Genomic DNA, 12635 nt, shown 5'->3' with positions numbered 1-12635 from the left:
CTGCCCACTTAAGCATCATACTGTTATCACTTCAGATCCAGGGGTTTCCTTCCCACGGTACCAAGGGCTTTCCATCTTCCACGCAGGGTAGCCAGCCCCCCACGCACTGTGGTGATCCACGGTGCGTGTGTGCAGCAGCAGGATAGCGGAACGCATCTCCTCCAAGCGCAGTGTATGACAAATAAACAAACGAAGCGCTGGTCTTGGTGAGTGGCAGCATGCGCAATGACTAACAACTCTGTTGTTGGAGCCTGGCAGTGCACAGAAATCTAGTCCGCATCATTCCCTGACAGCACTACGAAAGAGAGGGGAGACAGAGAGGCACGGCTGGATTCTCAGGTAGGCTCCACGGTCTCATCGAAACACTGTATTTTCATCCTATGAATTGCTTCTTTTTTTTCTTTTTTTTTTTTTGGCACCATAATTTGTTAAACATGTCAGCTGAATGAATACACCTCTTCATTCAGAAGAACAGCCAGGGAGAAGAACTGTGTATCACCTCTTAGGACGGAACATATTTCATTGCTTGTGTTAATTTAATGGGGTGTGTGTGTGTGTGTGGGGGGGATCATTTGAGTAATAGATTTGTGAATGAGTGCGCTGTGTACTCTGTATGCATGTTGGGCGCCCCTGTTAAATCTGAGGCAGCAGCAGAGTAAATAAAATGAAAGCATCCTTACTCCCGTAGTGGTGGTGATGCTTATTGACTCCTTAATGGTTTGCAGAAGAAGTACTGTGATTTTAGACTAAGTTTATTCATAGCTGACAAGCTATGAACATTACTCAAGGTGTAGTAGGTTATGTTTTAACTCCACCCTCAGCATTGTTCACAGCAAGTACAGAGTACCCCCTCCACCCCCTCCCAAACAAAACTGTACTTCCTTGTTGCAGATCTAACATAAGAAAGCAGCACCGGTCAGATATTTTGGAGATTGAGTTGTTGCAGTCCCTGGGCGTTGCTGCAGAATTTCTTTTTTCTTTCTTTTGAAGCGCATGCTGGGGCTTCATGTGACTGCAGCCTGGAAAGAGAAAACATCTTTGAAGCTTAAAAAAAAAAACATCTGCTGCGAGCAGGACAGCTCTAAACTCCAGCTGTGCCACTGGACAGGTGATTCTCTTGTTTACAGGTTGTGATCTGTTAGATTTGTAGATGTTTGCACAGCAGGGTCAGAGAGGTCCAGTGTAGATTATTGACACTGATTCCATAATGAAAATAAGGTAAAGGGGTGGGGGGGGGGGAGGATGCAAGTCTGCTTCCTCCACCATCTCCAATGTATAGACCTGAAGTACAGGGATAAATTGGGGGAGGGGAGAAAAGACTGAATGAACAGTCGGAGACATATCTGCTGCTGCTGCCTTCTCTCACATGAGCAACCACGGTATGGTGAACGGCCGACACCCCTCTCCCCGTGTTTCTTTGTGTTTCTGCTAGGCTGTCGTCATTTTTCTTGGTAGAGGAAGGACTAGAGAACAAAAGAGAAACGTGGAACAAGTGAAAATCAGAGGCAGAGAGCTTCTTGGACACATGAGTATGTTTTGGGTAAAACATGAAAAAAGATGGAGGAATGTAGCAAGAACACCAGTGCACACCAACTGCATTATTTAAATCCGGATGCTGTCGTACCCATAATCCCATGTCTTCAGAATGTCTTCCTCTCTTTTCAACTGTGCCAGCTGCAGCTGTGACCTGCTCTGCTTTGGAGATGTTAAATTTGGTGCAGGTACCATAAAAACACAGAACACAAATGCACGCGCACACACACACGCACGCACACACACACACACACACACACGCACACACACAAAAAAGCATTTCATCACTCCGGCTGTCGTCTTTTGATTTTGCTGTTACCATGGCCACAGTTTGTAAAGGTGGGTGACTCTGTGTTCTTCGGCGGTCTTCACAGTCCATGTATGTCCACGTCACGTGTCACGCTTTACATTTCTGTAGGTTCTTAATGGCGAACTCGTTAAGACGAGAGATGCATCATTCTGCCATTTTTGTCAGAGCTTCAGAAGGGAGTGGTTTCGTTTTCAAATTGTAATCAGAGACGTGGATTAGGATCTATACACCGAGATCTTCTGACGTGCATTTGCTGTGTGATAGTTTGGTAAAAGCAGAGATAAATAATTGTTATGGGCTTTAAAACAAAATGTCAGCAACACTTGTCAGCTTTTTGCAGCGATTTCAAAATCTTACAGTTTACATTCAGAGTTAATTTTGCCCCCTTTTTTTTCTCTAAGCATTTTCTTTAAGCGTTCAGCAGTCTCCAGACCAGACATATTTGCTATTTTCTTTTTGTTTTACATGCATAATGCCACAAGCGACGGAAAACTAATATATGAGATCACTCCGATTGCCTCGTATAATAAAGAGGTGACAGCATCATGATGTGGGCATGCTCTTGCTGAACAGGGGCATGGAAAGTGGCCAGCAAGATCCTCGAACCTTTCTCTATTATTTCTAAAGCCCTAGAGTATTACATGAAGTATAAAGTCAGTCTTCCTCATCTTTTTTTTAAATCAAAAGCTGTGCCAAACAAAGCCTTTGCAATGCATTCTACGGGCTTTGGACCATAATACCGTTTCAACCTTTACCACTTACATGCACAAGAAAATACATTCAAGTATTGCACTGCACATCAGTCTGATTGCACCATCTCTCTGTAGAAACATGGAAGTGGCAGCGTCATGCTGTGGGGATGCTCAGAGTTGACGGGGACAATCGCTTCCCCGTCGTTGTCCGCAGCTCTGTTTTACAGGGCTTCCCCTGTAAAAAAAAAACTCGCCGAATCCTCTCTGCCAATGCCAAACAACTTATTCTCCTATCAACTCTTTTTTTGTTTGTTTGTTTCATTTATTGGATGAAACAAATAAATGGCTGACGTTTGAAGAAACAAAACACACTGGCAATCTGGCAAACAATTCATTCACGCAGCAAACCGGAGCTTCAGTGAGAGGACCAGCAGTTTGACACCTTCTTTTCATCTGTTTGGTCACTCACTAGTGTGGGGTTGTATCCCATTTTTCCAGACAGCCAATGTGGTTGTGTTGCACAATGGAGTGGAAGTCAGATATGCAGGCACCTTTTTCCATCGTCTCTGCTCTCGCATTTTAGCGGTAGACTCTGATCAACTCTGTTCCGTGGACATCGACGTCTTAGAGAGTTCAAAACCCTAACAGCGTGGAGATTTGGGACTGTTTGCTTAAAATCTGTCTGCCTTGACATTGCTTCCAATGATGACATATAGCTTGTTTTTTCCTGTGAGGGAAATGCTGCCTCACACTGCCTCCACAAAAAGCTGCTTGGCAGAGGATTTGCCGTTTTTCATGGGTGCAACCCACATGCTCAACGTTGTTGCTCAACCCACAGATGCATTTTCCCTATAAATGTGGCACCATTTAAGAGGAAATGAACAGGTTTTTTTTAAATTTTTTATCTTATGACACTATTGACCTTTATCCATTAACAGCTAGAGAAGAAGAGGCCCAGAGACAAAAGGGCAAGACATTCATTAAATGGTCCAGGGTTCGGAACCGAACCTGAAATAACTTTATCGAGGCTCCACATTTGGTGCACCTGCTCATGGAGTTATGAGAGGCCCCAAGAAATGAAAATGGCTTTCAAACTTCGAAGATGTATGACCAAGAAGGATTGCTACAATGAAGAAAAACATCAATCAAAACCCAAATGTCCTTATTGGCAACGCGCCTCATCCTATTTTGCCCCAAAAGCTGTACCAAAGCTTTTCAAAAGTCTCTGGACCAGAGCAGTTGCCAACTGGGATGTGTTGAAAATGCCTCGGGGGAATTGTACCTGCTAGTTCATCTGCAGGCCTGGATGGAGAGTCGGATAACCCGCAGGTAAAAATGTGCCAGCAGAGAATTCCCAAACCATGTGGAGTATCTCTACTCGGCATGTTGCAGTTTACTGGGGACAGCCGCTGAGTGTCTTTACAAGCAGCCTTTCTGATTTAAAGCTTCTGTCTGGCGCTTGTTTCCCAGAGATGGGAAGGGATCATGGGAGGGAATTAAAGGAGCTTGACTGACCAATGCATCAGCAAAGCAGTTCTGAGTCCCACCTCTTGCCCCTCGGGGCGTACAAGAGTGAATCACCATCAGCCTTGCAAGATGAGACTGGCTGCAGGCTCTTACTGGAGTGCAGTTAATTCACTGCTCCATGTCCTATTGCTTTTTTTTTTTTTCAGACATGCTCGAGTTATAAAGAAAGGCTGCGACACAAGTACTTTGTGAATGACATAAAAACAGTCAAAGAAAATTAGAATCAGGGGCCATTTCATCTGAAAAATTCAAGGCAAACCCTTTTGATTGCTGAGTACAGGGTTTGACATGGGCTCACTGTGCATCGAATTGCGTCAGGAAAGGAAAACGCAGCACCTGGCCGTTGTGGGTCTGTTGATCAGAGCCAACATTTGTGGCCGGGTGGGTAGCAGCACGGTAGCTTGTTGGTCACTGGACGGTCTTTCCTATTTGCTCTCCAGCGAGGCAGGTCCTGGAGCCGTGCCTGCCTAGCGGATGTATCTGTGTGTATTTAAGCTCTACGGCTCTGTCACATTGTCGAGGTGAAGAGCCCTCACAGATGGTCCTGCAGATGGTTCCCGTCAACAGCATTGTGCGCACAAAACATTGATAATTTGTCAGCGCAAAGATCAAACAGACTACCGTACACACTGTAAAACGGAGTTTCTCAGTCTGCCGCGCTCTGTGACACACGCGCGCGCACACACACGCACACGCACACACACACCTCTTTTAACCCGAACCCGCTTTTCGGTGCAGAAGGCTTGTACTAATGCTTTAACGAGGGAACTTACTCAGAGCGAAGGGCCATGTGGTTGAGGGCTGTAAATAATTCAGAAATGCTGAGTGATGCGTTCTTTCTGCAGTGGAGGGCTTTGTGTGGTGCATTACTTTACAGTCTTGCTTAGCACTGAGGCACAGCGCGTTACCATGTTGGCGTCTCACCACTTTTTTTTAACGGATGGAGCTTTGCCATGTCATAGGAAGTGGGTGGTTTCCTCGTGTTTTTTTTGGCGCTTTCTACCCCGTCGCCTCCATCCCTCTCTCTGAGTGACTGATGTGTAAGCGTTAGACATCATAGGCTGAATCTGTGAAGTTAGCTCTAATGGCCACATTCCCATGACATTTACAGCGGCTATGTTCTTCTGCATGCCTCACAGAAGTTTTGTGACAGATTGTGATTTACATTTAATCTAACTTTTTTCCATATTTCTCCAGTATTTATAAAGGAAAGAAAAAAAAAAGGGAATATTTCACTTCATATTTTGTGATTCTGTGCCAATTTTCAATACTAACATTCTTTTTTGTTGTGGCAGTTAATTACATTTTGAATTGCTGCATATGCCTATCCAACCACCAATGGCCTTAGGATCGCATCTCTGCTTTTTGCGGATGATGTGGTTCTGTTGGCTTCATCGGAACGTGACCTGCAACTCTCACTGGAGCGGTTCGCAGCCGAGTGTGAAGCGGCCGGGATGAGGCTCAGTGCCTCCAAATCCGAGGCCATGGTCTTGAGCCGGAAAAGGGTAGAGTGTCTTCTCCGGGTCAGGGGGGTCGTCCTGCCTCAAGTGGAGGAGTTTAAGTATCTGGGGATCTTGTTCACGAATGAGGRAAGAAGGGAGCGGAAGATCGACAGGCGGATTGGGGCAGCGTCTACTGTGAAGCGGGCGCTGTACCGGTCCGTCGTGGTGAAGAGAGAGCTGAGCCAAAAAGCAAAGCTCTCGATTTACCGGTCGATCTACGTTCCCACCCTCATCTATGGTCATGAGCTATGGGTCATGGCCGAAAGAACGAGAGCACGGGTACAAGCGGCCGAAATGGGCTTCCTCCGCAGGGTGGCTGGGCTCTCCCTTAGAGATAGGGTGAGAAGCTTGGTCATCCGGGAGGGACTCAGAGTAGAGCCGCTGCTCCTCCACGTCGAGAGGAGCCAGTTGAGGTGGCTCGGGCACCTGGTCAGGATGCCTCCTGGACGCCTCCCTGGTGAGGTGTTCCGGGCACGTCCCACCGGGAGGAGGCCTCGGGGAAGACCCAGGACACGCTGGAGGGACTATGTCTCTCGGCTGGCCTGGGAACGCTTTAGGATTCCCCCGGAGGAGCTGGAAGAAGTGGCTGGGGAGAGGGAAGTCTGGGCCTCCCTTCTGAAGCTGCTGCCCCCGCGACCCGACCCCGGATAAGCGGAAGAAAATGGATGGATGGATGGATTTTTTGTGATTCTGTGCGAATTTTCAATACTAACATTCTTTTTTGTTGTGGCAGTTAATTACATTTTGAATTGCTGCATATGCCTATCCAACCACCAATGCAATATAGGCAAATTATTGAGGACAAATAAATTGTTAATCATCATTATTTGAGTAATAAATAATCTCCCTCTGACATTTTACAATAGGAAGTGCTGTATCCTGGATTGGTGCATCATTAGTCTGTAGAAATTACTTAGATAATTTTCAAGTTTCAATTAAACACCCAGCTAACACAGAATGCAGGTTTTCATTAAAAGGAAAATGAGTTCCCCATTTTAGCTGTCATTAATCATTGTCTCATGGCTGATCAGGATGTGTGACCTATAGTGCCTACTTATTCAATTCTTTTGTACATTACGAACAATTTAATATTAGTTTGCCATGTTTTATTAATATACCATATAATGTCTACTTCCACGCTTTATTACCAAAAGAGCTAAAGTATTTCACAACAAAACATCGCCTTTTAATGGCTTGTAGACATATTGCAAGTGTCATTGCTTTTTGTTAGGTAAATAAAGATGTATTATGATCTAATTTGTAAGAGAGCAAATATAGTACATAATGTTACACAGAGCAGTGCAAGTCTTGTAGTAACTAATCTTTAAGCAGTACAGTAACACTGTACATAACCTTTACTCTTGCAGAACTAAGAAGCTGCTTATGTGTTTCTAGGTTGTTGTTTTCTCTTCTAACGAGGAAAAGACGGCGTTTTTATGCAATGAAACCGTAATGTTCACCGCAATTTGAAAAATCTGTTGCAGCACCCAGAATGTTGAATCACATAAAGTAGATATGCTGTGTTGACATGAATAAAAATCCTGGCATCAGTTTAACATCAGAAAACGAGTCGGAAGAAACTGCTGACGCGAACCTGCAGGGACCATGGGTTTGCCAATTACGAGTGCTGCTGATGAATAATTGGGTTTTTCTGCTACAGTGGAGCTTTAAAGTGACTTCAATTATACATAAAGTTTTACACCAGTGCATCAAGATACCAGTGTAGTTCTGGAAAAAGTGAGATTAAAGTGAAACCAATCATTTGACATGAATGTTATTCAGTTTTCATTACGCTGTTGCAGAAACATCGTTGGTGGACGGTGAATTTGTGCTCTACTGTCGTTATTGTCAAACCAGTTGGATGGTGAGCACTTTTTGCTCTTGGGCTCACCTGAGTAAAAAGTGAGATGTAACAAGAACAAAAAAAAGTGGGAAAAAAATGCATTTGCCTAAGCCTTGAATGCAAACAGCCACATGTGATTTTTTTGTTTTGATTTAGGTTCTCCAAGATCATTTTTGACTTTGCCACCATTTGATATACTGATAAGATTGTGCAAAGAGAAACTGGTTCTGAGATGGAAAACATGGGCATTGTTTTCCATGCTCATGGAAAACAATGGGCATGGAGTTCCCTGTACTCCGGTACAGGGAACAGTACCGGAGTAAATAGTCAACAACATCATTTAAAACATGGATGGCAAACACAGTTTGCTCCTCCAGCTTCAGATTATTTCTCCAACTGTTGTCTTTTTATGGCCTTCATTTCACGTTTTCCTCAAACATCTTTTAAGTAAATTGCTATTTCTAAGAGCATTTATTATTTATTGATAACATGAATGCATCCAAGCAGAACTCTTTGTTTTAGACAAATGTCAGTAGAAAAGAGATGACGTCCCATCCCCCTTAAAGCTCTCTGTCCATAATGATCCATGTCAGATCAATCCATCTCTTCCCTGCTTCATCGGTGTCACCCTGCCTGATTCTTTCAGATCTCTTTTACTTCAGCAATGTCTCAAAATCATTACTTTTCCTCTTGAGAAACAGGGAAGGATAATTCTACTCTAAAATGTTAAGCTGTCACCATTTCCATTCTGTTTCACTAATGAGTCATATATGTGCCACTGAGCGCCATATGACAAAATCTGTCTGTGCATGCACCCAATAAGGCATAAAGAGGCAGAGCTTCACTTCACCAATCTGTCACAGATTGAATGGCACTCCTGCAGGACATCCACATGAAGGAGCCATGGATATAGAAACAGTAACTATCAGTTCTGCACCCCAAACATGCGACTATAAGGATGTTTAGTCGGAAGCGCTTTTCCTCAGATCAGATAGACGATAGAGCAAACAGAGAGTGTTCTTCTTGGTCAACATGCAAAACATAACGTGTGAAAACTACCTCTGCAAATTATCCTCATGGTGACTCATGGTGGTGACAGCGTCATGCGGTGGGGATGCTTTTTCTTCAGCAGGAACAGAGAGGCTTGACAAGGGCCGAGATGAATGGAGCTCAATACCGAACAGACCTGTAAGAAAACTTTTTAGATGCTTCAGGACTTTAAAATTTGTGTTCACAGCTTCTATCTTCCTTTCTGACTGAAAGTCACTTTTTGCAGGAACAGACAAAACTTTCTTTCTGTGGATGCACAAAAGTGTAATTGCAGAGAAATAAAGTACGGAGCTCAGGTGGCTGAATACAAATGCATGCTCCACTTTTCAGAGTTTTTCATCTACTAATCCCTTTCCTTATCAACTATTTGCTCCCTGGGTACTGGTCCGTCTCATCTACTCCCAATAAAATGCATTAAAGTTTGTGGTTGTATATAATCTGGAGAGGTTTTGGGTTTTGAAAGGCACTGTGAATGTTGTAGTAGTTAGATCAGTTAATTTTTGGTACCTGAAAACATGACTTAACAGGTTTTTAGGTGGCTTAAAAAAAATCCTAAGAAGAATCAAACACCACGCTGCCATGGTGTGTATTTTGGGTTTGTTGCACGAGGTTTCATTGACCATTTTCCAAAACAGACATGTCTGAAAGCATCATAAAAAAAACACTGTCATATTTCTTGAAAAAAAAAAAAGGAAAAACAGGAAAATATCCGCTGCTCTCCAGAGAGGAATCCACCAACAGACGACTGAGTCATCTGCTACAGGCGGAAAATACGTACAAGATGACTATTAAACTAAGTCAGGATCACGGATGACGCAGTTTAGCTGCATTTATGGTCTTGGTAGCTCAGGCGACGGAGTCTGATGGCTGCAGTGATGTCATACCTGGAGAATAACGAGGCCCAATATGACAGCACAGTCAATTATAATTGGTTTTAAACCAGTGCACCCTAAGCAGTACCTTCCCTCAATTGAAGCATTACAATTGATAATGATAGCTCTTTGGGGGTGTTACAAACATTCAGAGACTTCAAACTGTCCCCTGCAAGCCAACGGGAACAGAAAGTCCACTTATCTAATGCGGAAACATCGACGATCCAAAAGAGAGCTCAAGCTAAGTTCACCTTAACTCTAAAGCGAGTCTCCCATCTGTCTTTCCCTAATTCGATCACAGTAGACCAAAGTGGGATAATTCATTTTGGCAGAAGAAGAAGAAGGGCCACTCTTGAGAGTCTTTAGTGTACTACAATATGGTCAGAATAATGTGTCATCTGTCAAGACAGTGCTGTAAAAAATTATGAAGAGACTCAGTGAGTTACAGAGCGCACAGAAGAGGATACAAACAGCTAACTGTAGCTCGGAAGTAGGCAGATTTTAAAAAATAAGCAAAATTAAGCTTGACAAAATGGTATAAGCAGATGTGAAAGAAGACTAAGAAAAACAAGACCAGACTGGACATAAAAGACTAAAACAGACCACAGAAACTAAGGACCATAATGTGAAGATAACCGGAACTTCACAAAATTTACTACCGGTGCCTCAATCAATAAACAAATGATAAAATCCAAAGTCAATGAAACCCAGATGATTCCTGTTTTACTGTTGACTATGCAGCAGTAGCAGCATCAGATGGAAAAGCCCCCACCCAGTGTCTATTGATAGCACATCTAATTAGCTGCTTATCTGCGGGCCCCAGAGGCTGGCAGACAGATTACAAATCAAAAGGTATGTTGCTTTGCATTATGTTAGATAATACAGACAGCTTTAGGAGAGAGACGTTGGCACAACTTCTGTTTTTTCCCCCCCTCTTGCATTTTCTCCTGGGTTCAATTTTGGAGTTTATTGCCTTGTAAAACTTAGGGAAACAGAAATCAATAGACATTTTTTTCCCTTTCCCACCATTACATATTCTCTTGCTGTTGCTGTTTCGGTCTTTGCCAGTATGCAGTATGTCTTATCAAAAAACAAAATTGTTTATATTTTTTGCTGATTGTCTCTAATTACAGGGTAAAAAATATATACTCAGGGTGCTCAAATATGTGCGTACATCACCACTGACGTTAGGTCGAACCTCGATTGCGGAGAAACAAAACATCTTTAATTGACCTCGACAAGCTACTACAATGCTAGATGTACATTTGACGGCCCTCTTTTTCAAAAGTGGTAGAAATTATTAAAGTTGGTTGGTTAGCACATAAATCATCCTCCACAAATGTTCAAAACGATGGAGCTATTTATCATCTCAGCAGTTTAAAGCCTCCCTGCTGTATGATGTGTGTTTGGAACCATTGTCTTGTTAAAATATCCAAGTTTTGTTTTGGGCAACACTGTATTTGACAACTTCTGTTGTCATGAAGTGTCATTCTGTAAATAATGACACTTTTAATGCAAACTTGACCATCGTAATGGACTTTTAATGCAACTTTGCATTAAAGGTGTCATTATTTACCGAATGACATGGCAACAGAAGTCATTCATGAAGACTTCTTCATGTTCACGGCAGGTGTTGTGTCATGTTTATGACACTGTCATGTCAGTCTTATGCACACCCTTTCAAATAAAGTGTTACCAATGTTTTGTCCTTATTTCGACAATCTAGCTGTTGGTTTGAGGTGATTTCTGCTCTCTGTCCACTTTGTACAATGCACCTCTACAAATGGCAGCAGAGTAGCCCCTTAGCATGATGCCGCCTCCACCATGCTTGACAGCTTTTAGGTTTTTTTTCATTTGCAATCTTTTTATTACTCATCACATACTTCTCATGACCGGGGCCAAATTAAGGAGCATTTTTCTTGTGTCTTAGATTAAAGATTTTCTCGGAAGGCATTTGCTGTAACCCATGTGGACGGCCACAGATTTCAGTAGACCTTCAAAGTGTCACCCTCTTGTTCAGTGTTGTTGTTTAACCCAACTTACCTTGAACACAGACACTGCATCTTCCAGTTTAGCAACAGTTTGAATCCCAGGGATTTCTGTGCCGCTCTTAAACATCCTGACTAATTACACTACACTTAATAGTGACAGTTCGAGTCAGATGTCAAATAGTTGGCAGTATGTGTAGTGTGTTTGAAAGCATGTTTCAGTGCTGAGAAAACAGCTACTTAATGCACAATCTACCTTTTCACATGTTGAACGTGGCCAAGCAGCCGTTCACAACCATGTCAAATTGATTTACACCACAATGAAAGGTTGTCTTCAATGCAACATTAAAAGCCCGAGTGTATGCAAACTTTTAAACAACACTGTATTAAGAACAGCCTCCATACCTAAAGAAATCAATACTTTTTTTCTGTACCCAAGGCCCAACAGAGGTTTTGACTTCATCATGTTGATCTTGTTGGAGTTTACTGGTCCTCTTTGAGTGTCAGTATTTCCCCTCAGGGCTCTGTCAGACTGCAGCCTCCCGCTGCACACTGTCTGCCAGAGACTTCAGGCAGGCCTTGCACGAGGGCCACTTGCGCACATGCAGCAGACCTGCCATATTTTCTGTTGATGTCTTCATATCATCCTCACTCCACCGCTCTGAGATTGAATTACAGTGCTGGCGTATCAAATGCACAGGCCACTCACTGTCTCCCACTGTAATCATCATCACTCTGCCCAGCCGGGCTTTGCAGCTTAAATCAAAGCGTCACCTTTTCTAAATTTTAGCTTAAATATTCCACCAATAATTTCGTCATTATGGGTGTCCAAAAATCCTCTATCTCCAGCGCTAATGCTCAATCCCAGATCCATATTTCTCATAGAAAAAAAAAAAAAGAATTAAATTACAGGAGCTAATAAATATAGCTGTCAGCAACAGAGCAACTGTATAACAGTGAAATTGAGTTACTCCTACTGTGTCTCTTTCTGTCATAAGTGTGGACTTGCAGACTGGAAGCAATTCTTGGTGTTTCAATTATAGCTGCTCAATTAACTGGCCATACCATGCTAATTTGCTCAACCTTATCTCCACAGTCCTTACCCAATGCAAATAAATTTGAAAGACTTACACCACCATCTCCTGTATTCTTTTTCCTTCTCTGGTTACTAATGCATCATTGAAAGCGCTGCTCTTTTCACTGCATGCACAGTAGTCTGCCTCTGTCGCAACTACCTGAACCAAGCATACATGTAAGCATACTTTGAGCTTGCTGGAAGTAGCAAGTCCAAGATAACCAGCTTCTGGGTTTGTAGCTC

The 12635-nt window shown here is 43.0% G+C and overlaps 1 protein-coding gene and 1 long non-coding RNA gene across 4 annotated transcripts in view; one reads left to right on the top strand and one right to left on the bottom strand.

The window, feature by feature from the left end:
* Positions 1-16: 16 nt before the first annotated feature.
* LOC103470558 (rabphilin-3A) overlaps positions 17-12635 on the top strand; it is a 25704-nt gene continuing 13085 nt past the window's right edge. Inside the window, exons 1-2 of one of the 3 annotated variants that reach the window (XM_008419098.2) lie at positions 17-339; positions 991-1108. The gene's annotated coding sequence lies outside the window, so the exon portion shown is untranslated. The remainder of the gene's footprint in view (positions 340-990; positions 1109-12635) is intronic. The other 2 variants (XM_008419099.2, XM_008419097.2) reach the window with 2 other exon arrangements.
* On the bottom strand, positions 979-2167 carry LOC103470557 (uncharacterized). Its single transcript, XR_534503.2, has 3 exons — positions 1625-2167; positions 1367-1463; positions 979-1019 (listed from the first exon to the last, which is right to left on the bottom strand). It is a non-coding gene; the product is annotated as an uncharacterized LOC103470557 (long non-coding RNA).

The sequence above is a fragment of the Poecilia reticulata genome, linkage group LG9 (genome assembly GCF_000633615.1).
Source record: "Poecilia reticulata strain Guanapo linkage group LG9, Guppy_female_1.0+MT, whole genome shotgun sequence".
NCBI classification, from domain to species: domain Eukaryota; kingdom Metazoa; phylum Chordata; class Actinopteri; order Cyprinodontiformes; family Poeciliidae; genus Poecilia; species Poecilia reticulata.
The sequence above is the reverse complement of the archived record's forward strand: the minus strand, read 5'-3'. Positions and strand labels throughout refer to the sequence as shown.